The following is a 24175-nucleotide window of genomic DNA, read 5'->3' on the forward strand; positions in this document are numbered from 1 at the left end:
AGACGAGGTTTCACCAGGTTAGCCAGGATGGTCTCGATCTCCTGACCTCATGATCCGCCCGTCTCGGCCTCCCAAAGTGCTGGGATTACAGTCTTGAGCCACCACGCCCGGCCAAGGCTTATGTTTTAAATTGGCTTCCATAATTCACCAGCAGGATTCAGTTTTAGTTATCCATATTGACAGTTGATTTGATAACAGCCCTTTTGCTGGCTGCTTTCCCTACCTTATCTCATTTCCTATTCTCGCTGTCACTCTCATTCCTATTCTCTTATTCTCATGGAGTGCTCCCATCACCTTCCACATAAACCTCGCACACTTGAATCCTTGTTGCAGGGTCTGCTCCTAGGACAGCAAAGCATAAGGTTTCCAGCAACCCTATGAGATGTGTATCATCACCTGTATTTTTAAAAGAAGTGCAGGGTAGAGATATTAAGGCCATCTACCAAGTGCATCGAAGAATAGGCATCTAACCCAGACCTCTGACTCCAAACTCTGTACATAATCCAGTTTACCCTGTTGTTTCTACCAGGTATTCAACTAGTGTGCATTAAATGACAAGATGGCTGGATGTAGTTCTGATATAAACTCTTCCCAAATTCAACCTTGAATTCAAATGGTTTCTTTCTAGTCATAGTATGGTACCAAATAGATAAGTCTGTTTAGATAAGAATTAAATGTAAAAAAACACAAACATTTAAGTTAGTTGGATTGTTTCCCCTTGAGTGCCTGTGCCCCTTAGATGCTACCTTTCCCTACTCCTATTTGAGGAGGGAAGTATCTTTTGAATCCCAGACTTGCAGGGATGGATTCTGCGTGGCCAACAACCCTGTTTGCAGTGATTACTCTGCTCAGAGGAGGGTGAGCTGTGTGGGAAGCCTCTTCAGCTACTTGAGGCACTCACCCTCTATCCCAGGAAGTCCCATTATTGTTGGGCCCTGCCATAAGCTTATTTGTATTTCACGGCAACTTGCACAGATGGATTTTTATCAGAAGAGAGTCTACCCAGGTGAAACAGTGTAGGGTGAGGCTAAATCCCAAAACTGAAATTTGGGGACACTGATTAGGAACAGGTCAGGACTAGGGGTTAAAACCATGTGGGAAACAGACCAATAGAATGGAGGAAAACAGTCCCTGAGAAGGACCCTATGACAGAGATCTACTATAGAGAAATGGCCTGTAAAGACCAAGCATACCTTTCAGTAGAGAGTCCGGCTGTGAGAGCTGTGTTTAGGTGAGAAGCAGAGAATGATTGAAAGGTAAGACAAGAGAAAATATTTCCTTTTGTTCATTCCGTTTCTGCAGAGGCTCTTGTATTTCTAAGTTCCATTTTGAAAGTCAGACAGCCCAGCATCTCATCTATTCTCTAGCAGAATAACATGCTGTGTTAGCTGAGTCTCCAGAGCCAGTTGTTGCCAGCCATGGGACCTGGGGAAGTTATTTCACCTGTGAGTACCTCACTTCCCTCACATGAAAAGTGCAGTAGTAACAGCCCTTCCATCCTAGAGCAGCTGGAACTGAAAATGCATAACTCCATGTGAATTGCCAAGGATAGTACCTGTCACGTGGTAAGCATTTAATACATGGTAGCTGTTTTTAATATTATGTGTGGTAGATTGGCACCATTCCATGAATCCAAGCCATTTGGGTATGATAACTGAACTGGTTGTCAGAGCAAGAATCAGCCCTGTGTTTAAAACCACTGAGAAAGAGCTTGGCAAACTCTTAGCTGAAATCTGTATGAAATATCTACTACAGGTCTCTACCTTTTTACCATTTAAGGTCCATAAAGGAAACCAGGTCACTCAGGCACAACTTGATTTTAATGAACCCTTGTAGGCTTCTGAAGAATCACCACTTTATTTTTTTTAAGCGTTCAAAACCATTGCTTTAATGATCTGTTCTGGAGTCTTGACCCAGAACAATGTCAGTCTCATTACAGAATCTCAGAATTTACTGCCACCTTTTGAAATATTTGGAGATACTTTCTATCCTCTGTCTCAGCATTTCTGCCACTCTTTTGGATTGGATTTATTTAGAACAATTAAATGCTGTCTTACAATCTCTTTACCCAACTTGGGGTTTCTTTTCCCTTCTACCAATGTTCATTCTGCATTTTTATTCTGATGTCATTTTTCTTGGCATTTTGTCTGGGGAAGTTAGAAGCAGAACCGATGCTCAGAAGGTTTGCGTCCATCCTCTTTGCCCTCCTTCTCCTTTGCTCACCTGCAAGAATCAGGCTTTATGATTCAACTTTCTGTTCCAAACATAGCTTTAAAGCCCATTTGAGTGTCCTTAGAAATTTTTCTAAGTGTCAGCTCATGTGAGACACCCGCTCCAGATGTCTTGTTTTCCCGCTGTTCACTGTTCAAGTTAACCAAACACATATTAGGCACCTACTGTGAGGCAGGCATTGTGCTGCTCTTGAAAGATACAAAGGAAAACAAGATGTTGTCCCTGCTTTCAAGGAGCTCACATAAAGCTAGAAATGCAAACACACCGACACAAGACAGTGTGCAAGAATCCTGTTAAAGACCTGTCCCTGCTGAACTGTGCGCCTCTACCTGGAGGCTTCAGCGGGTCAAGGGTGGCTTCACGGAAGGGATGATATATGAACAAGACTTATTTTTATTCCTTTTTATTCTTCTATCCCATAACATTTCCTTTTCTAGTCTCCTAGGCAGCTATCACCAAGGTGTCCAAACATGTCTTTTTGCTTTATACAGTATTCATACGAAGTGCATGTCGCAATTTTGTACTTAGCTGTTTTGTTGATGTAAATGATCCTGTGTCACATACACACACACCTTATTCTGTTTTTTGCTTTCCCTCTCTAATAATTTTTTTCTTTTTTTTAACAGAGTTACCCTCTGTTGCCCAGGCTGGAGTGCAGTGATGTGACCTCAGCTCACTGCAACCTCCACCTCCTGGGTTCAAGTGATTCTCCTGCCTCAGCCTCCCAAGTAGTCCCCGGGATTACATGCACCTGCCACCATGGCCAGCTAACTTCTTTGTTTGTTTGTTTTTGTATTTTTAGTAGAGACTGGGTTTCACCATGTTGGCTAGGCTGGTTTTGAACTGCTAACCTCAAGTGATCCGCCCACCTCAGCCTCACAAAGTGCTAGGATTACAAGTGTGAGCCACCACGCCCGGCCTAAGCATTCTTTCTAAGATGCATTCATGTCAGGGTGTAAACCTCTAGGCTGTTACTTCCATTCACCGTGTGTCCTTGCATCTTCCACATCCTTCACTTTTCCATTATCTCCACGTAGAATGCCTATGTTGTCTCTGGTTCCCAACACCCTGAATAACTGCAACAATACCCTTTACAATTCACTTGCAAATGGGTGTGAGAGGTTCCCTGGCTTATATATACCTAGGAATGGAATTTCTGGATCTCAGACATGACAGGCAGAATAATGACCCCAACGATATCCACATTCTAATCCCCAGAAACTGCAAATGTGTGACCTTGGGTGGCAAAAGGGACTTTGCAGATGGAATTAGATTAAAATTTCTGAGATTGAGAGATTATCATGGACTATCTAAGTGGGCCCAGTATAATCACAAGGCTCCTTATAAGAAAAAAGAGGAGGCAGAAGACCCAGAGTTGGAGAGAGATTAAAAGATGCTCTATTGCCATCTTTGAAGATAGAGGAAGGGGCCAGGAGTCAAGGAAAGTGGGCAGCATGTAGAACATGTGAAACAAAAAGGAAGCACATTTGTCCCTAGAGCCTCCAAGAGTCTCTACGTCGGACTTTTGACCTCCAGGGCTATAAAATAATACATCTGTGTTGCTTTAAACCATTAAGTTCCTGAGGATTTGTTACAGTAGCCACAGGAAGACCATACATAAACTACACCCAGACTGACTGACGTAATGGGCACTGGGTCAGTCTCAGAACAGCTGTCCAGGCCCACATTTCTGATAGCTGCACATGAAGTCCTCACATTTCCACACCCCTGGCATCACTTGGCCCAGCTAATCTTTCCGATTTCTTTTAGTCCGATGGGTATAAAGCATAAACAAGGCTTAAATAAAGAGTCAGAATTCCTTCCAATCAGGTAGGGTGGTTGAGGTGAGATGCGGGGTGGCCTTAGGGCCCTGGCTGCTGTGGTTGGATGGTCTGGTCTTCGGGAGAGGATGCACAAATCATTAGGAAACCCAAGATGAGGCTCCCAAGGGGCTGCATGGAGAGTAAGTGGAGACAAAACCAGGGATCCTCGTGAGGACATAGGACTGTGTGGGCTCCATGGAAGAGAGAGCCCCGGACAGTGGCAGGCAGTGTGGGGTCATGGTCGTAGTCAGGCCTGGGTGTCAGTCACAGTTCTGCAGCTGCCATGTGACCCTAGGCACGCTCTTAACCTCTCTGATCCTCGGCGTCCTCCTCCCTATGACAGGGATAATAATACTGCCTGCCTCATAGGACTGCCATGTGGCTTACATGAGATCATGCATGTAAAGCCCTTACTACAGTGAATGGTATAGAGTTGGCACTCAATAAATAATTATCATAATGATACTATTCTTATCAGCATAATAATTATAATAATAATTACAGTTTCTTACATTCCTCAACTCAGAAGACAGAAAATTTGATTTTTTTCTTGTAATATACAGGATGCATTGCTGACCTTGCTCTTCTATCTGAAGAATAAAGTACCACAATCAGTTTTTACATATTTACATGAAAAGGCCTTTATATACTATTTTCAAGGAAATCTTCCCCTCCTTAACCACTCCCCTTGTCTATACCCCCATCCCTGAAAAATAGGGGTTTCCTTTTAGGGCTTTTCAGAGCATAATGCAGTTGAATACAACTTATTTTACTGACATCTCTTCTCCAAGCTGTCTCCCCCAGCACTTTCCGGGACTAAATAATGCACGAAGGGAGAGAATAACAGGGGTTGCATAAACGATAGAAAACAGCACAGTAAGGATTCTGTGTTGTGAAGAGATGAAAGCCCCTGGTTGGAAGGCCAGTAACAAAGCAAAGAAGAAATGCAAAGGCATTGATGAGGGAGACAAGAAAAGTATTTTTCACGATAAGATTTATGGAGAGTTAAAAAGGAGATGACTCAGGAGACAGTCAAAGAGTCTTCATTAGACAGAACTCCAGAGCAGGTACACCAGGGGGCCTGGGCTTTTGAAGGGCTGGGGCTCTGAAGAAGTTAACAAACACCAGTTCTACTTCCTGGGACTCTGAAGCCTACTTTGACTTGCCCAGGTGGGGGCGGATTCTTCCTCCTTGGGGTCCTGTGCCTCCCTCTTCCTACCTCTATTAGAGAATGTATCTCACTCAACTGTAACAGTAGATTCCTATGTCTGTTTTCTTCACTGTACTGGAGCTCCAGGCAAAAATGCATCTTAGATATTTTTCCAGTTATCTTCATGATGGATTAAAATAATAATCCTTGGTCATTTACTCTGTCCCTGTGCTAAGTGCTCCACATGCATTAGATGACATACACCTCAAGACAACCCCGATACCCATTTTACAACTGTAGAAACTGAGGCAGGAGGAGGTTGAGACTTGCTTGCAGACATGCAAATGGTGAAGAATGTAGGTGAGTTTGGCTCCAAGGGGTTCTAACTCCCAAATAGGGCCGTTGAAGTTCTTTTATTCCCCAAACCAAGCACAGTGCTGAGCACAAAGAAAGGACTAAGCAAGAGTTTGATTTGTGAAGAAATTATTCTGCCTGGAACTCAGCTAGCTAGCCAGGTGGTACTTGGAGTTGGGATTTCTGTTGCTGAGGCCAGGCTGCATTTGGTGCATTGCAGGAAGGGGATGATGACATCATCTCCAATTGCCAAAAGACACTGGCTTATTCTGAGGGGACAGCCTGGAACTCTTGGTCCATTAGTCTGGCTTTGTCCTGTCTATTATAGACAGTCTAATCACCCCCAACAAGTGGTGCTAAGAAAAGGAAAACAAAAGCTATATATTTCCTCTTATAGAATTTTTAAAACAACTAAATATACCTCTGGAATACACTTTACAAATTTATGCTAAAGGCTTCCACACCAATCTGGTTCCTAAGTTCCCAAAATTGAGCTCCATTTTGAGTTGCCCTTGGCCCTGCTCTCTCTGGGATTGCTAAATAGTGAGTTCTAGCATGGACCCAATGTCCTTTGTGGGCTGCAGAGCTGGACAACACTGGGATGAGTAAGGCAGCCAACCCTCAGCCCTGGGAGGCACAGTGAGGGCCAGGGTATTAACCAGAAGCTTAGTAGTCATTTCATCATCAGCATTAAGTCACCTAGATGCAGAGTGATATGATTTGGCTGTGAGTGAGTTCTCGCAAGATGTGATAGTTTTATGTAGGGGGTTCCCCCCTTTTGCTTGACACTTCTCCTTGCTGCCATCATGTGAAGAAGGACGTGTTTGTTTCCCCATCCACCATGACTGTAAACTTCCTGAGAACTCCCAGACCTGCAGAACTGTGAGTCAGTTGAACCTCTTTCCTTTATAAATTACTCAGTCTCAGGTATGTCTTTATTAGCAGCATGAAAATGGACTAATACAGTAAATTGTTACCAGCAGAGTGGAGTGCTGCTATAAGAATACCCCAAAATGTGGAAGTGACTTTGGAACAGGGTAACAAGCAGAGGTGGGAACAGTTTTGAGGGCTCAGAAGACAGGAAAATGTGGGAAATGTTGTAACTTTCTGGAGACCTGGAGGGCTCAGAAGACAGGAAGATGTGGGAGTTTGAAACTTCCTAGAGACCTGTTGAATGTCTTTGACCAAAATGCTGATAGTGATATGGACAATGAAGCCCAGGTTGAGGTGGTCTCAAATGAAGATGAGGAACTTGTTGGAAACTGGAGCAAAGGTGACTCTGTTTATGCTTTAGCAAAGGGTCTGGTGGCATTTTCCCCTGCCCTAGAGATCGGTGGAACTTTGAACTGGAGAGAGATGATTTACGGTATCTGGCAGAAGAAATCTCCAAGCAGAAAAGTGTTCAAGAGGTGACTTGGGTGCTGTTAAAAGTATTCAGTTTTATGTATTCATAAAAACACGGTTTGGAATTGGAACTTAGGGAAAGGGAAGCAGAACATAAAAGTTCAGAAAATTTTCAGCCTGATGATGCAATAGAAAAGAAAAGCCCATTTTATGGGGAGAAATTCAAGCCTGTTGTAGAAATGTGCATAAGTAATGAGGAGCAAAATATTAATCACCAAGACAATGGGGAAAATGTCTCCAGGGCATGTCAGGGGTCTTCATGGCAGCCCCCCTCCCTTTAGAGGCCTGGAGGCCTAGGAGGAAAAAATGGCTTTGTGGGCCAGGCCCAAGGCTCCCCTGCTTTGTGCAGCATGGGAAGTTAGTGCCCTGTGACCCAGCCACTACAGCCATAGTTAAAAGAGGCCAAGGTATAGCTCAGGTTGTGGTTTTGGTGGGTGCAAGCCCCAAGTCTTGGTAGCTTCCATGTAGTGTTGAGCCTACAGGTACACCAAAGTCAAGAATTGAGGTTTGGGAACCTCTGCCTAGATTTCAGAGGATGTATGGAAACACGTGATGTCCAGGCAGAAGTTTACTGCAGGGACGGAACACTCATGAAGAACCTCTGCTAAGGCAATGCAGAAGGGAAACATGGGGTTGGAGCCCCCACACAGAGTCCCCACTGGGACACTGCCTAGTGGAGCTGTGAGAAGAGGGTCACCATCCTGCAGACCCCAAAATTGTAGCTCTACTGACAGCTTGCACCACGCACCTGGAAAAGCCACAGACACTCAATGCCAGACATGAAAGCAGCCGGGAGGGGCATTGTACCCTGCAAAGTCATGGGGGCAGAGCTGCCCAAGATCATGGGGGCCCACCTCTTGCATCATTGTGCCCTGGATGTGAGACATGAAGTCAAAGGGGATTATTTTTGAACTTTAAGGTTTAATGACTGCCCTATTGCATTGTAGACTTGCATGGGGCCTGTAGCCCCTTTGTTTTGGCCAGTTTCTCCCATTTGGAGCAGGTTTATTTATCCAATGCCTGTACCCCCATTGTATCTAGGAAGTACCTAATTTGCTTTAGATTTTATAGGCTTATAGGCCTTGTCTCAGATGAGACTATGGACTTGGAGTTTTCAGTTAATACTGGACTGAGTTATGACTTTGGGGGACTGTTGGAAGGGCACAATTGTGTTTTGAAATGTGAGGACATGGGATTTTGGAGAGTAGGGACAGAGTGATGTGATTCGGCTGTGTCCTCATCCAAATTTCATCTTGAATTATAGTTCCTATAATCCCTACATGTGGTGGGAGGGACCTGGTGGGAGGTGATGGGATCATGGGGGTGGTTACCCTCATGCTGTTTTCATGATAGTGAATTCTTATAAGATCTAATGGTTCTATAAGGGATATTTCCCCCTTTTGCTGAGCAGTTCTCCTTGATGCTACCATGTGAAAAAAGGATATGTTTGCTTCCCCTTCCACCATGATCATAGTTTCCTGAGGCTTCCCAAGCCATGCAGAACTGTGAGTCAATTAAACCTCTTTCCTTTATAAATTACCCAGTCTTAGGTATATCTTTATTAGCAGGATGAGAACAGACTAATACACAGACCAACAAGGAGTATGTGGGGAGCCTTTTCCTGCCTTGCTTTTTTGAAAGAGGAAAACAATAAGATCAGAACAGATCACGGCTGAAATTGGCAGGGGGGAAGCATGGCACAGTCATTAGAAAAAAAACTGGACTTTGGAGACCATTTTAGGAAATCTTGGAATACTAGCATTGTTTGGGGCCACTTCCTTCGGTCGTATTTAAGTAATATTTGCAGCAGCAAATAGATGTCACACTCAAATTTAATCATTTATGGAATATTTTATAAAGGGACAGTTTATAAATGCATAGGTGAAGTATAGGGAAACCACAAGGGGTGGCACTGCCCCCAGTGGCTAGTGATGGCAGGGACAGTTATCTGCCCTGGCCTGAAGGGTTAAGAGGAGAGGATGGAGCCCTTTCTGAACTGGAGACAGTGAGGCATGTGTGCAGAAAGCCACCTGACATGTCTGAGACCTTCCTTTGAGAGATACAGCCGGCCCTCAGTGGCCCACCAGGGAAGAAGCAGTATAAACACCTGATTCCTTTTCTCCCTGCCTTCACTCTGTAATGAGTTTTGTCTGTTGGTCAAAACCAGAGGGTTGCAGAGTGCTTTGGCTGGGTTCATAAAGACCAATCTCTAGGGACCAAAGAAAGGTGGTGAAGGGAGGAGCTGGGTAAACAGAAGCCATCCAGCCTGGTTTTTATTTATCCAGTGCTATACACAAGATGGTGCATTGAAGATGATTAAACACAACACAGTATTTTAAGTCTTAGAGGACCAAATAATGTACTTTAAAACTAATGCAAATATGATTTTTGAGGGCTCATTTCATGGTAACACTTTGGGGACCTCTTAAGTCAAACATCTCTTTCAGTCCTCCCAAGAATATAGGAAGACAGGTGATGGTCTCCATGTTCTCTAGTAGAAGAAACAGACTTTAAAGACTTTGTTGACTTGTTCAAGCAAACTACCATATACAGAGTCAGAGCCCTCAAACTGTGAACTGTATCCTTTTGGGGTACCTTTGTCCCCAAGAACTTCCTTGTCTTCTCTGGCCCTCATCTTTCAACATAGTCGAGAAAATATCTGTTTGTTTCATGGCTGAGCATTCATGAGAGCCAAAAAGAAACAACGATTTATTAAAGTCTCTATGTCAGGAAGTTCTTATTGACTGCTCCCGTTGTTAATTGAGTGTCTTGAAACCCTTCTGGTTCTTTGTAATTAGTGCTCCAGGACAAAATATGCTGCTGCTTTTTTCTCATCCCCCCAGATTTTGCCATTTCAGCACAAAGGGAGCTCGGGTGCCTCAGGAGCCCCGGCCTCCCGCAGTTGGCCTGCATACATACAAATATCCATCCTAGGTGGTTTCCAAAAGGGCTCCATTTCTATGGGAATATTTTCCATTGAGCTGTTGTGAACTTTCACTTAGTCACTTAAAAATGATTCAAAAGTAGGGAAATAATAAACGTCCACTTTCCCTTTCACCAGCATATCTCAAAACTAAATTAATTATCAGCCTGTGTGAATAAAGTTGGTGTCCTGATCAATGTATTCCCTCAAGAATGCTCAATTCACCTAACCCCAGGTCTCCAGCTCACACACTGCAGTCCAGTTTCAAATCCTGCTGTCTCGCCATGAATCTCCAGTCTTGAAGCCCTCTGCCTGACCCCCCTTTGGAGGGTGATGTGGTAGATCACGTAAGCTGCGTGTGAATGTCTCATCATTCTCCACCCACCGCAGCAGTTTTGCCCCCCTCTGCTCTCCTCCTGGGGGCAAGAGTCTTTTCTTGCTAAGCCAGTGTTCCCCCCAGTGGTCCGTGTAAGGAGCCTGCTCTGGCATTTGGTTCTTTCTTCTCCATCTTCTTCAGGTGTTCTCCTTCCTTCTTTAGGTCAAAAAAGAAATTCATGAAAAACACCATAAAATAAAAAAAAAATTCCATTTTCTACCTTTCTTGCAAGTGCTTTTATTTTTTTTATGCATCTCTCCACATGGGATGCTCACATTCAGCCTTTGCTGCAACGTTGCCTTCCTTTTTGAATGTTCTACCCAATTTTGTCCATTAAGATTACTAATGGCTTCCTAATGACCATTCACAGTGTATGCTTCTCAATTTCTTTAGCTTCCAACACTGTTGACTTTCTTCCTTTCCTACCCCAGCCTTGAAATAGGTATCAAGGATGGCAAAACATTCAGTCCCACCTCTTACCTTGCTGTCTGAATGCTGTTCCTTGCCATTGGACCACTCTGGAACAGGAAGTATAGCATTCTGTTTAAAGGCATGGTATATGAAACCATATTTCCCTGGATTAACTTCTAGCTTCAGCACTTATTAGCTAATAAGTGTATGATCTTAGGCAATTTATTAGAAAAAAATTAATCTCACTTTACCCAACTATAAAATGGAGATAATAATGCTTTGTAGGAAGGTAAATGAATTAATTCATATAAACCAATTATGCAAGCTCTGTAAAATAAGAATTTATTCTTATTTTATAAATAATAATTCTTATAAATGACAAAATATCATTTACGCCAATAATATCTACAAGTTGACATTTTCCAATATTCCGCTTGTAGAACTGTATTAGGTTCCTGTTGCTGTATTAAAAAATTACCTCAAAGTTAGTGACTTAAAATACCACAAATTTATTATCATACAATTCTGGAGCTCAGAAGTCCTAAAAAATCTAAAGTGTCAGCAGAGCCATAGCAGAGAATCTGCTTTTTTGCCTTTTTCCTGTATCCCTTGGCTTAAGGGACTCTTCCTCCATGTTCAAAGCTGAATTTCCATGGTTTCAACTATCAATTCTATGCGGAAGATTTTTCCTGATTTTCAGGCCAGTCTCATACCCCCAAAGGAATCCATTCTTATCCTCCCAACTGTTTGTCATTGAAAGTAATGGCAAAAACCGCAATTACTTTTGCACCAACCTAGTAGTTGCAGGCTGTCTCCTTGTGGCTGCACTCCATACAAATACGAGTAAACTCATCAAAATCCTATAACTACTTCTGTTCCTTGTCTTGATGAGCTTCCTTCTACAAATGGCCCTAATGTTCCCTCCATTTTCCAATATTTATTGAAGAATAAGAGTCTTTCTGTCGACTTTCAGTGAGAATAAGTAAATAAAACAGCTTTGATAGGCCGGGCGCAGTGGCTCAAGCCTGTAATCTCAGCACTTTGGGAGGCCGAGACGGGTGGATCACGAGGTCAGGAGATCGAGACCATCCTGGCTAACACGGTGAAACCCCGTCTCTACTAAAAAATACAAAAAACTAGCCAGGCGAGGTGGCGGGCGCCTGTAGTCCCAGCTACTCGGGAGGCTGAGGCAGGAGAATGGCCTAAACCCGGGAGGCGGAGCTTGCAGTGAGCTGACATCCGGCCACTGCACCCCAGCCTGGGTGACAGAGCGAGACTCTGTCTCAAAAAAATAAATAAATAAATAAAAATATAAAACAGCTTTGATGGATACCCCCATGAACCTGAGTGAAAGGGATACTCCTTTAAATCAGCTGTTTCATTTGCTAAGCATGGTGGCCCTATGCCTCCCAGAGCCTCCCCCACAGGGAACATGACTGACACATGACCCCAGATGCTGCACTCTGAAGTCCATGACAGCATTTGGGCTGAGGCTATGCTTTTTATTATCTTTCCTCACCAAAGACTTCAGCAAGGGAGGGATACTAAGGCAGATCTGTTTCTGGGAATCTTGGAACTCGTTCAACAGCTGATCTTGGCTCCAGGCTTCCCTGTTGTCTTGCAGGACCTTCCTTAGACTACAAGGACTTCCTACCATGGGTGGGAAGCTGGACTGGGCAGCCCACAAGACCTTCCGTCTCAGACAGTTGTATAAATTCAAAAGTCCCAGCAGGTTTCTAAATCTGGCAGGTCACCTGAATCACATGAGAGGCCATCAAACCCCCCGAAATGTTCTAAATTTGGATTTCAAGGGAAGGGCTTGAAAGGAAGAGCAAGGAACCTGGATTAAACTCTAAAACCTTCTTTCCCTTGCAGTTGAATTAGCCAATGTAATTTGAAATCCACACTGCTTTGCTGAATAAAATTCCTGGAACCACCCCAGATTTGAAACATCATTCACCTATGTCTTCACACTGGCAATGTGTTATGCTATCAGAAGTTGAATTGCTGGTTTTAATGTGTTTAAGACAATGTACCTCCAAATCTGGCAGGACTGAGTTTAAATTCTGGCTCTGCTACTTATCGTCTGAGTGATCTTGAATAAGATATTCAACTTCTCAGAACCTCAGATTTCTTAGCTGTAAAATAAGGATGGTAATGACACCTTTTTCCTAAATTTATTGAGATTATCACATGGGGTAATGATAATAGTTAACACTCATTTTCAACTTGCTATGTGCCAGTCACTATTTCAGCTCATCTATTAGCTCATTTGTTTGTAACAACTGTCTGAAGTAGGTTCAACTATGATTCCCACTTTACAGATGAAAAGATGGAGGCATCAAGAGGTTACATAACTTGCTAAGGCTTGCACAAATAAACAGGATAGAGCTGATATTTAAACCTAGGCAATTCAGTCAAAATGTACTTTTCAGGATAGTATGCTTTATACACACATACTATGCTATGTGTGTATAAAGCACTTTACCCAGATCTTGGAACACACTATGGGCTCTATAAGTATTAGCTAATGTTATAATCACTGCTTTTACCCAGGGACTTAGAGTGCATTTGTCACAGCTCTCCAGCATCTGCAATATTCCTACTTAGCTGCTTGCAAAACCAGAACACCTGTGTCTTCATGCCCTCTCCTTTTTGTGCCCAGCTCCTGTCTCAGTGATGAGCAGGACAGCATGCATGGATCATTAACTTACTGAGACTGGGAACGTCAAATTCAAGACCTGTTGAATAAGGTCAGTAAGTAATAGTAGTTGCTGTATTTCTCATAAGTGTTGAAAGGGAATCCTTTCAGAAATAAAATATGAACTCTTTAATCCTAATGTATTTTGACTTCTTCAGGATGCACAGGTGTCCGGGAAACTGAAGTGTCAGTATCTCTGGGACCTTAGGAGAACTTCTTTTGAATCTAAAGGAGGGGGAGTTGAAAGGCATCTCTATTATAGCAAAAAGAAATTAGATGGCTGATTCATCCTATTCTGTAGGGAAAGCACAACTCTGCTCAGAGATCTTGAAGTAAGTAAAACGTGGTAGTTACTTTTGGAGGAAAATAAAGTACCATCGAACGTAGAATCTGATGGTTTCAGTGAAGGTAATAAATGGTGCTTTGATGACAACTATATTCATTAGACATATTTGTGGCTTTCCTCCTCCTTTCTCTTACAGATAAATTCTCACTCAGGCCTACAGAGATAAGTGCATGGTTTTAGAGATCGTTAGATCTGGGTTTAAGATCACTTTTGCTACTTTCCGTATGTGAGATCTTGGGCAGGACACTCCCCCTCTCTGAACCTTGGCCTCCTTCTTTCTGAAATGTTGGTAATGGATATGGTTTGGATATTTGTCCCCACCCAAATTTCATGTTGAATTGCAATCCCCAGCATTGGAGGTGGGGCCTGGTGGGAGGTGAGTGGATCATAGGGGCAGATTTCTCCTGAATGGCTTACTACCATCTTCTTGGTACTGTCCTCATGATAGTGAGTGAGTTCTCATGAGATCTGGTCATTTAAAAGCACATAGCACCTCCCACTTTGCTCTGTCTTGCTTCTGCTCTAGCCATGTGATGTGCCTGCTTCCCTTTCACCTTCCACCATGACTGGAAGCTTCCCGAAGCCTCCCCACAAACAGAGCAGACACTGGCATCATGCTTCCTATAAAGCCTGTAGAACCATGAGCCAATTAAACCTCTCTTCTTTGTAAACTACCCAGTCTCAGACACTTCTATATAGCAATGTAAGAATAGATACAGTAACACAGTAATACTCTTACGCTTATTGTAGAGATGTTGTGGGACAAAGTAAGACAATGTGTAAATGCAATCGGTGCCTGCAAGTTCAGCCAGGCACTCTGTAGAGACTAATACTGGACCTAGGATGCTGTGAATTTTCATATTGGTACGTCTGAGCCTGAGTAACGCTTGACAACCAGAGTGAACCCCAGAACTGGCTTATGTTGAGGTCAATGACAAACCTTTGACATTTGATGCAATCAAAACCAAGCTGCTTTGTTTAAAATGCTTATCAAATACCTACCATGCAAACTGTGAATGTAAAAGTCATTGTCACAAAAGCCCTTTTTCAGAATCTCTAGCTTGCCAATTCTCTCAGATTTCTTATTGCCCTCTGGGTAAAAAACACTGCAAAATTTTAGTCGTTTACCACAACAAGCATTTATTTCTGATAAACCCGAGTGTTATCTGGAATGTGGCTGCTCTAAGCTGGGCCTCTGCTGGGCTTAACTCTAAACTATGGGTTGGGCTAAGGTCTGCTCCCTGTGTCTCTTATTTTTCTAGGGATAGCAGAAATAAAAGAGGCAAGCCCAACCACACAAACACATCTCAAGCCTTTGCTTGAACTACATCCAATAGTACCTGCTGGTCAAACTAAGTTACAAGGATAACCCAACGTAAGACCATGGCAAGGTGATGAATGTTTACAAATACTGCAAATGGGTGAAGAATTAAGATCATATCTCATTCTATCATACCTGGAACTCCAAATTTCCCAGTGCTTTTAAATTTGTATGAGTTAGGTACTTTCAAGTCATGTAGAACAGACTCACCTGGTTTGGGTGAGTTAAGTCTATGGAAAGGGGACAGAGAACATGTAAGGAGACACTTATCCCATCTATTCCATCTTATCTTGATGGAATTAGAATTTGGGGATTCACTCCTCAGGGACAAAAAGCATTCAGGCAGGAAAGTGCCTGACACAAAATGGCTACTCAGGAAATGTTTATGGAGAGGACACTGAATTAGTGAGGAGCAGCTGTAGCACTGGTCACCTTGCCATTTTCCCAGAAATAGCTTCCATTGCTCCCTCGTCTTTGGTCATCATTATACTCATGATTCAACTTCCCTGTCTTCTTTGGTTCTTCCAATTACTGCTGTATCCCTTAAACTCCCCAAAAAGATAGGATTCTGTTGCATTCATTAGCTACCTTTCTGTCTACTGGGCAGAGATCTTATGACATGCTGCCTCGTTGGCATGAATCAGCCAATTTGTGTTTTGTTTTGTTTCATTTGTCTGTTTGTTTTTGAGACTTTGAGAAGGAGTCTTGATCTGTCTCCCAGGCTGGAGTACAGTGTCACGATCTTGGCTCACTGCAACCTCCACTTTCTAGGTTTAAGCAATTCTCCTGTCTCAGCCTCCTCAGTAGCTGGTATTACAGGCACCTACCACCACACCCAGCTAATTTTTGTATTTTTAGTAGAGACAGAGTTTCACTATGTTGACAAGGCTGGTCTCAAACTCCTGACCTCAGGCGATCTGCCCGCCTTGGCCTCCCAAAGTGGTAGGATTACAGGCATGAGCCACGACGCCAGGCCGTGAATCAGCCAGTTTTAAAAGGCTTCTTTTTAAGTTGCTAGTCACTGGTTCAATCATGAAGATTGTAAGGACCATGCAAGGAATTCCCTATGGCTGCATTCTTCAGCAGGGGTCTGTGGGTTTTACTATTGCTTACAGACTCAAGGGTTTTGTGTTGGCTTGCCCCGTCTCTTGCTTTGTGATTCTGCCTCTTGGGGTTTGGAAAGATAACCTCGATCCAGCACAGGGAGGTCTTTCTGCCTTTGAAGTGTTCATCATGATCTGATGAGTCAACACTGCCTTGTCTCATTGTTTCCTACACTAGCTGGCTGGAACGCTACCCTCCCAACAGAGCACTCCCTGCCAGAGCATGATACTGCCACTGCCAATTGAAGTACGGCTATGTTTTTACATCTTGTAGCAAAATCCCTCCTTCCTCAATCATTGAAGACTGATGAGGATAAAAGGCAGCTGGGCCAAAACCAAAGCAATATAACCCAGGGGCGTGTGTGTACATGCATATGTGGTGTATGTGTGCATATATGCATGCAGTGTATGTGTGAGCACACATATGTGTGTGGTGTATGTGTATGCATGCACACACATGTGTTCTTTTTAATATAAAGAAATGCCTTTAGAGAATGAAATGCATTGGGGGCATCTGAGGTGAGGAGAGTTGAGGGAATGTTTTTTGTTTTTTTTCTTGGCAAATCAATGAAAGATGGAAGGATAAGTATGGTGACCCCTAGTATGAAGTAGAGAAATTGGAGGCTGGAGTTATAGAGGCAGAGCCTAAAGAATGTGGAAGCTTCTAGCAGAGCTGAAAATGTCCATAAAGAGACTAAGTAATCAGCCAGGCACGGTGGCTCATGCTTGTAATCCCAGCACTTCGGGAGGCTGAGATGGGCACATCACCTGTGGTCGGGAGTTCAAGACCTGCCTGACCAACATGGTGAAACGCTGTCTCCACAAAAACACAAAAATTAGCCAGGCATGTTGGTGGATGTCTGTAATCCCAGCTACTCTGGAGGCTGAGACAGGAGAATTGCTTGAACCTGGGAGGCGGAGGTTGCAGTGAGCCAAGATTGCACAACTGCACTCCAGCCTGGGAGACAGAGTGAAACTCCATCTTAAAAAAAAAAAAAAGAAAGAAAAGAGCGAGTAATGAAGGGCAGATTCAGGAGTGAGACTGGATGCTCTCTCAGTAGACTGCTGTGTCTCACAAGATAGGAGGTATTCTGCTGATGAAAGCCAAAGACAGAGAGGACATCAGGTCAGAATGTTCCATGTGAGACTCTGTGCTACTTGAAGCCTCCATTGTCTCATTTCTTTTTATATCTCCTGTGCCAAAGACCTAAGTGAGTCCTATGGACATTAGATAAATAAATTAACTTATTAAAGAATGAAAGAGTGAACTAGTAAGTTAATTTGAAATTGAAATATAGGGTAAGGCCTGCACTTACACAGAGAAAATCAACTTTCAAAAATGTACAAAGCAGGCAAAGGGGAGAGGAAGAGGAAGAATGAAGACTGCAGGGATATCCAACTGCTACCTGGAACACGGCACTGTGAGTAGCTGAAAAAGGAAGAAGACCCCAAGGAATGGGGCTGTCTTTGGGGCCTATATTTATGTTGACGTCACTCACAAGTATAAGTCTGCATTCCTGGGTGTCCTAGACAAGCATATAGTTTGCACTTCATATTACCTTTCGTGTTAGTAATCACTGATTTTGAATCTTAGCTGACTGTGGAGGTTCTGTTCTGCCTTTGACATGGCAGTGTGAGTTGGAGAGGGATAGGGAGATGAAGAAGCCAAATGTCCCAGGAATATCAGGATCCTATAAGCTTATTCTGGGTGAGGCAATGGCAAGGGTGACCAGCAAAGTGGTGCCTGAAGGCTGGGAATCCAGTCATGTCAGTTTTTTTTTGTTTGTTTCTCTCTGGCACTTTCTCTAGGCCCAGAGCCTAGATGAGGCTGTGTGGACCAGTGATGCAGTGGAGACTTGAATTTTCTCTGTTAGTGCAGAGGATGAAGAAATCTCAGCAGTCATGCTGTATTCAAGGTGCAGGATATTGCCTGCTTCTGTTCTCAATGCTGGCTCTCCTAGATTAACCCACCAATCCAGAAGTGACCTGTTTTCATCCCCATCCTGGCCAGTGACTCTTTAACCAAGCAATGTGATTTACATTTAGATGTTAGTTTTATCCCTTTGTTTCTTAATGAAGCTGCCCTTGTTAAAATCCCTGGGATCTAATTATAGAAATTCTCTCCAGCCCCGGCTCTCCGTTCAACAACTGCTTAGCAAATTTCTCATAAGTCCCCCCACTTTTTTTTTTTTTTACTAGCTCTCCTCAGTAGCCATTTCTTGTCTCCAAGGTGTTTTGAAGCCCAGAGTCTTTTCTTGTCAGCCAATTCTCTTACTTCAGCCCTTCAGTGAAATATCTATATACTGGATCACATCATGATTTTTCTTTTTCTCTGCAACCTCCCCCTTCCCCCTGAAACAACTTACCCTTATCTGTGTTCCAACCCCAATCTCTAGTGACTAGAAGTCAGAGAGCCAACTGCCAATCATTCTAGAATTCAGCATTTTCAAAGTTCACCTTTGGAATGGATAGCCTCTTGTTCTGTAGAAAAACAAGGATCCTAGAAAAAACATCCAAACTACATTTCAGGGAGGATGACATCATCTTTATATTTCCCTTGGAATGACTCAGGAGTGAGGAAACAGGAATACATTACTGTGGTTCTCACTCATCTTGGCCTACCAAACTGTCCCATCTTTCTAGGTATAGCCCATCTTCTGAGTGGGTTCACCTGGGTCCCTGATGGACTTACGTTCAGGATTTCACATCACTTGGATGGCAGTCTAGCCAAGGGAGCCAAAAGTTTCCATATCTTTCTTGCCATTTGTATAGGTTTTTTGGTTTGGGTTTTTCTTTGGGACAGAGTCTCACTTTATCACCCAGGCTGGAGTGCAGTGGCACAATCACGTCTCACTGCTGCCTTGAACTCTTGGGCTCAAGTGATTCTCCCACCTCAGCCTCCTGAGTAGCTAGAATTACAGGTGCATGCCACCAGGACCAGCTATTTATTTATTTGTTGTGGACTTGGGGTCTTCCTCTGTTGCCTAGGCTGATCTTGAACTCCTGGCCTTAAGTGATCCATCTTGGCCTCCAAAGTACTGGGATTACAGGTGTGAGCCACTGCGCCCCATGGCATGTCTTTTTAAAATGAAGACTTTCTTATCAGGTTTCAGCACCAAGGCTCATACATGTGTTGACTCAAGAATTAAAGGGCTTTAGTTTCATGTGCTGGCACTATTCAATGGCTCTGCTTTGAGAACAATTTTGAAACCATACTGGTCTCATTAGAAAAGAGGGCAGTAGTGGTGCCTGCCAGAGATAGTGCGTGAGGAAACAGTGGTAGCATCTCTGCCGTGCACCTGCCATCCTTGATTTGATAAAGACCAGAAGCACATCTGATCACACCACCTTGCACAATGGCCTTCTCCGAAGCAACAGTGACAACTTAAATGACCTGGAAAGCTATTTCGAACTAATAGCAACGCATCTACCAAGAGTTCATTATTAATGACACATTCAACTGAAAAATTGATCACACACTCTTGTTAGGTATTACATGGGTCACATTTGCAATAATTTTGGTTTTTACTGCTGAAAGACAAATTTAAGGTAAAAATCAAATAGTTGAAAAGTACATATTTTAATATGCCTTCCTCTTAACATTCCTCTAGTAAGGGGGAAGATGTAGAATTTTTATATAAATTGGCCAGCCTTATGTTGATTTATCTTTAATGCAGATTTCAACTCCTTCACTTCAGATGCCATGAACTGCAAGGCCCTTGTTCAGTCTGGCTTTTCATCTCTTTCCTGCCCAAGTCCAATTTAGCTCTTATGAAACAACCAGACTACTGCAATCCCTCATCTCACAGCAACCTCCAGGACATAATTTATAAAACTTTCCCTCAACATGTGGGTGGCCAAATAAGTGATCAAAGGGCAAGTCATGATCTGAGGGCACGGTAATCTCAAGCAACTGCTGATGTGAACATTGCACATGGCACAGTGAAACTCAAAGGACTGCTGATTTTGGCAATAAAAACGATTGTGTCTATAAACTGAGAGAATTACAGAAGTTTGAGCACAGCTGATCTTAGCCTTGAACATGGTTGAGGAAGAGAGAAGGAGAAATTTAAAACTTTAGTTCTGCCAATTTAACAAAACCACTTTGTATCATTATCTAGGATGCAAGTGATATATACAAATTTACCAGAACTTTTTCCATTAATCAAAAAGAAGGTAGTGTATGAGCTGGAGGGTCAATCATGTCAAAAATTTCAGAAAAGGATGAGGAAACCATTTCTAGCAGATTGTGTTCCACTGAAAGGAGCATTGAGGAAGTAGAAGAGTATTTCATAGAAGTGAAATGGCACTGATTAACCTCATTAAGGACATGACTTCCTCATGCTTTAATAGGAAGTGGTAAACTTCAGAATGAGACCAGTACTATGTCAAAGTATGTCCTAGCCCAGCCTCTGTTGCGAGCTAGCTGGGCAAGCATGGCCTTATCTGTTTCAGTATCCTTATTTGTGAAATGAAGAGCTTGGCCTGAAACCAGCAGTTCTCAAACTTTCTTGGGCATCAGAATCACCAAGGATGTTTGTAAATGTTTTAAAAGTCAATTTTCAAGACTCCATCAAATGGGGATTTTGATATATACAATCAGAGTTAAATATATGTATATATAAAAAACATCCTTAGGTTAAAGTTTCATGTCAGTGAGACTTTGTGCTCTACGTGGAGAGAGACTGGTTAACAACCAGTCAAGGAGCAGGGTGGGGATATAATTCAGAACTCTAGAGATAATCTAGCATTCTAGAATTCTACAGTGTTCTGGAATAATACCCCAAGGTCAAAAAGCTTTAACTAAATGTTTGTATGATCAATAAATTGGTCTGATTTAACATTAGCCTATAAATACATTTTTTTAAAGCAAATGCTTAACTTCAGTACTACATGACAAGAGGGTTATATACCAAAAAAAAAAAAAAAGTTACTATATGGTTCTTGGCATCAAGCAGATTAAAGTCTACTTTGAAACAAAGTCGATAATAAGTAGTTGACCCCATAAAAATTAAGCAGTAATGGGAAGAAGTTCAGAGGAACAGAAAATCAATTCATGCTGAGAAGATAATCAAATTATTGGTAAAAATGAAGGTGCTGATTAGGCATGTCCTTGGCTACAGAAGGACTCAGGATTGCAGGTTTAATGACCTTTAGCTGAGACCACCCCATGTGTCCATCTGCCTCAAGATACTCTAAGTCTCTTGGCTGAAGCAAAGTCTTCCTTAAACAGGGCTTCCGTTGGGCCATGCCAACTGTTTTTTTTGTTTGTTCGTTTACTCGAGACTTACCAGGCCCTATCTTCTGATTCCACATTGGATCTTAGGTAGATTAATTCAGTTAATATATTAATAACTGTCTGTACACTTTCTGCTCTTGATATCTGCCTCTGTCTGTTAACAGTTTTTGACTATTCTTTGTGGGTTAATTTCACGTTTTATCTCCCAAAGGCAGCCCAAGTTCCCTCCTTTCCAGATGTCTTGGGCTCTCCCACCATAGAGCATTGGTGCTGCCTATACTGCTGTTCTTGATTTCAGAGAATATTCTACATCTTACAAATACTTATACTCATTAAACTACTGATTTAAGTTGTTGCAGGTTTTGAGTTACCACTGGCTTTTGACTCAGTTGAAAAAAAAAAAGAATGGTCCAGGGTGAGAGAGGTGTGTCAGTTGACCCCATGAGGACTATAGGAACTGATCTTAGATTTCCTCAGCAGCCTCTTTGCTGAGTCCAAATTCATCATCATTGTGAAGTAGCGTTGGGCAATGTTTGAAGAAGTTTTCTGTAAGAATCTATTTTGGATTAATAGCAAATAATTGCAGCTGAGTCAGCATTAAAGACATGTTATATCAGACTGTGTCTTGTAGTTCAGAGGATGCTGCTTCTCAGATGGGACTTAGCTGAGCACTTCTTACACTTCTGGGGAAGCGTCTATAGCATTGTACCAAAAAATACAGAAAACAGGCCACTGAAACAAACACCAGCAGACATAGCACTGGCAGGATCTAACAAGCAGGTTTTCCTGAAATGTCATTTTGACAGGGTTATAGTCAGGTGGAATCTCTTAAGCACAGTGCTCACCTGGCGCTTGGTTCTTTAGTGCACAGAGAGGGGACTGCAGAGGATTAACACGGAAGAAGGACGCACTCCCCCTCCGTTGTTACCCCTCCCTGCAAGATCCTGAAGTCCTGATTCTTTCCCCATCATTATATCCCTTTTCAGGAACGGAAATGTCTTCTGCAGAGCCAGCCCATTCCCTCTGGTGCTGGTCTCAGGGGAAGTACAGCATCTGCCTCCCACCCTCCATCTAATTACCCATCTGTTTGTGGGGAGGGGAGGGATGTTCTATTCCCCTTCTCTTCCCAAACATTTTAATGTGCTGATGCATGAAGACGACAGCAGCTGCACCTCAGAACCCATCCTTTGTGCATCATGCTCACTGGTTTTGCTTTTCTGTTCAGTTCTTGGATGGAGCTCTTTATAGCTAGAGACCCACATCTCTAACTCTTCCTCATCATGACTTAGTACACCTTGACCCTTGCATTAGACTGCCCCAGATTCCATGTTGCTCACTGATTCAGCATCATCAAGCCTCAGCGGGGTGCCTGAGACCCCCACCTTTAGGAAGGGGCAGGGATTTCCCTGTTCTGCTCTTGGCCCAGGGCTTCTATCAGCACCAGCAAAGACATCATGGAGAGCGTAGCCTTTCATCCTAATCTCCCAAACTTTACTCAACTAATGGTCCCTTTGGTTATTTCTCTCTCACTCTGGAAGCCATGTGTAGAAAGAGCTGAAACACTGAACAAATTGCACTTAATAAATATTCATTCATTTTCCCTCTTTTTAAAAATTAATCAAGTTCTCTGTAAGGAAGAAAAACTTATTAGTCTTCGACAAATGAAACAACCAATCTACACTGATATCTACATTGATAGTATTCAAGCCCCAAACACTTCTTAGCTGGCTCAGATAATCTGGTTAAGGGGAACTTTGTCAGTTTAGTTCAGTTTTGTGAAATACTGACGCATCTCAGACCACTGTTAATACCTGAGTAAAGTGTTAAGGGAATAACTTTGGACATAGAGACACATGGGTTTCATTTGGCCACATGCTAGTTACATGACCTTGGGCAAGTTTCTGAACTTGATGCAACTCTATTTCTTCATGGATAAAATTGGGATAATTATACTATTTATCCTGTAGGATTATTCTGAAGATAGAATGCATAATGTTTATGAAGCACTTAGTACAAAGAGGCATAAAGCAAGAAGTGAGTAAATGTTAGCTGCTGCTATCTTTATTCCTGTCATTTTAATCACCACTATCAATTATCATCACAACACAAGTGGCTCAGGGATGGAGGGACCCCAACTAGGATGCTCTCTCCATTCTAGGGGAAACATTTATTCAACTCAACTGTGGCCAGAACTCATAGTGAATCCCACTATAGCCATCCTCCGTTTTTCAATAGCAAATTTTGCTGGGCACATGGTCACTCAGCTAAAGACTACTTTCTCCAGCCACCTTGCATCTAGTTGTGGCCATGGAACTGGGTGACGGCCAATAAGATACTAGTGGATGTGATGTTTGCACATTAATCCATGCCTTTGAGACTTAAGAAATCTATTTTCCCTTCCTATTTTTCTCTTCTTCAGCTGAAACACAGACATGGTGGTGAATCAATCTTCAGTTAAGCTGAAAAGGGTAACATGGAATAGATGGCATAGCAACAGGATGCATCCCCAATACCATCAAGCCACCATTCCAATTCTGGACTGCCAACCTAGACTCTTAAATAAGGGAGAAAAAAGTTACTTTAAACTACTGAGTCTGATATCACCTATTATAACACCATGGTGTATCGTAAAAACACACCAAACAACTATTTTCAAAATAGATGTGATACTTCTTCCCACTTATACAACTTCTGAAAGCGCAAAGCCATTGCATTCCCCCACCCAGCTTGGCATGGTTTACTTCTGATTGGATATAGCTAGTTGATAACACGGATCATGCCGCATCCATTGA

At 42.7% G+C, this 24175-nt stretch overlaps 1 protein-coding gene and 1 long non-coding RNA gene across 6 annotated transcripts in view; one reads left to right on the plus strand and one right to left on the minus strand.

The window, feature by feature from the left end:
- Nucleotides 1-18686, minus strand: part of LOC105511948 — a 36565-nt gene extending 17879 nt beyond the window's left edge. Inside the window, exon 1 of the long non-coding RNA XR_001001795.1 lies at nt 18511-18686. This is a non-coding gene — a long non-coding RNA (uncharacterized LOC105511948). The remainder of the gene's footprint in view (nt 1-18510) is intronic.
- The window catches only part of CDH13 (cadherin 13), a 1192767-nt gene that overhangs the window by 347180 nt on the left and 821412 nt on the right, over nt 1-24175 (plus strand). The gene's annotated exons all lie outside the window — the stretch shown is intronic.

The sequence above is a fragment of the Colobus angolensis genome, unplaced genomic scaffold (genome assembly GCF_000951035.1).
Source record: "Colobus angolensis palliatus isolate OR3802 unplaced genomic scaffold, Cang.pa_1.0 Scaffold207, whole genome shotgun sequence".
Lineage (NCBI taxonomy): Eukaryota > Metazoa > Chordata > Mammalia > Primates > Cercopithecidae > Colobus > Colobus angolensis.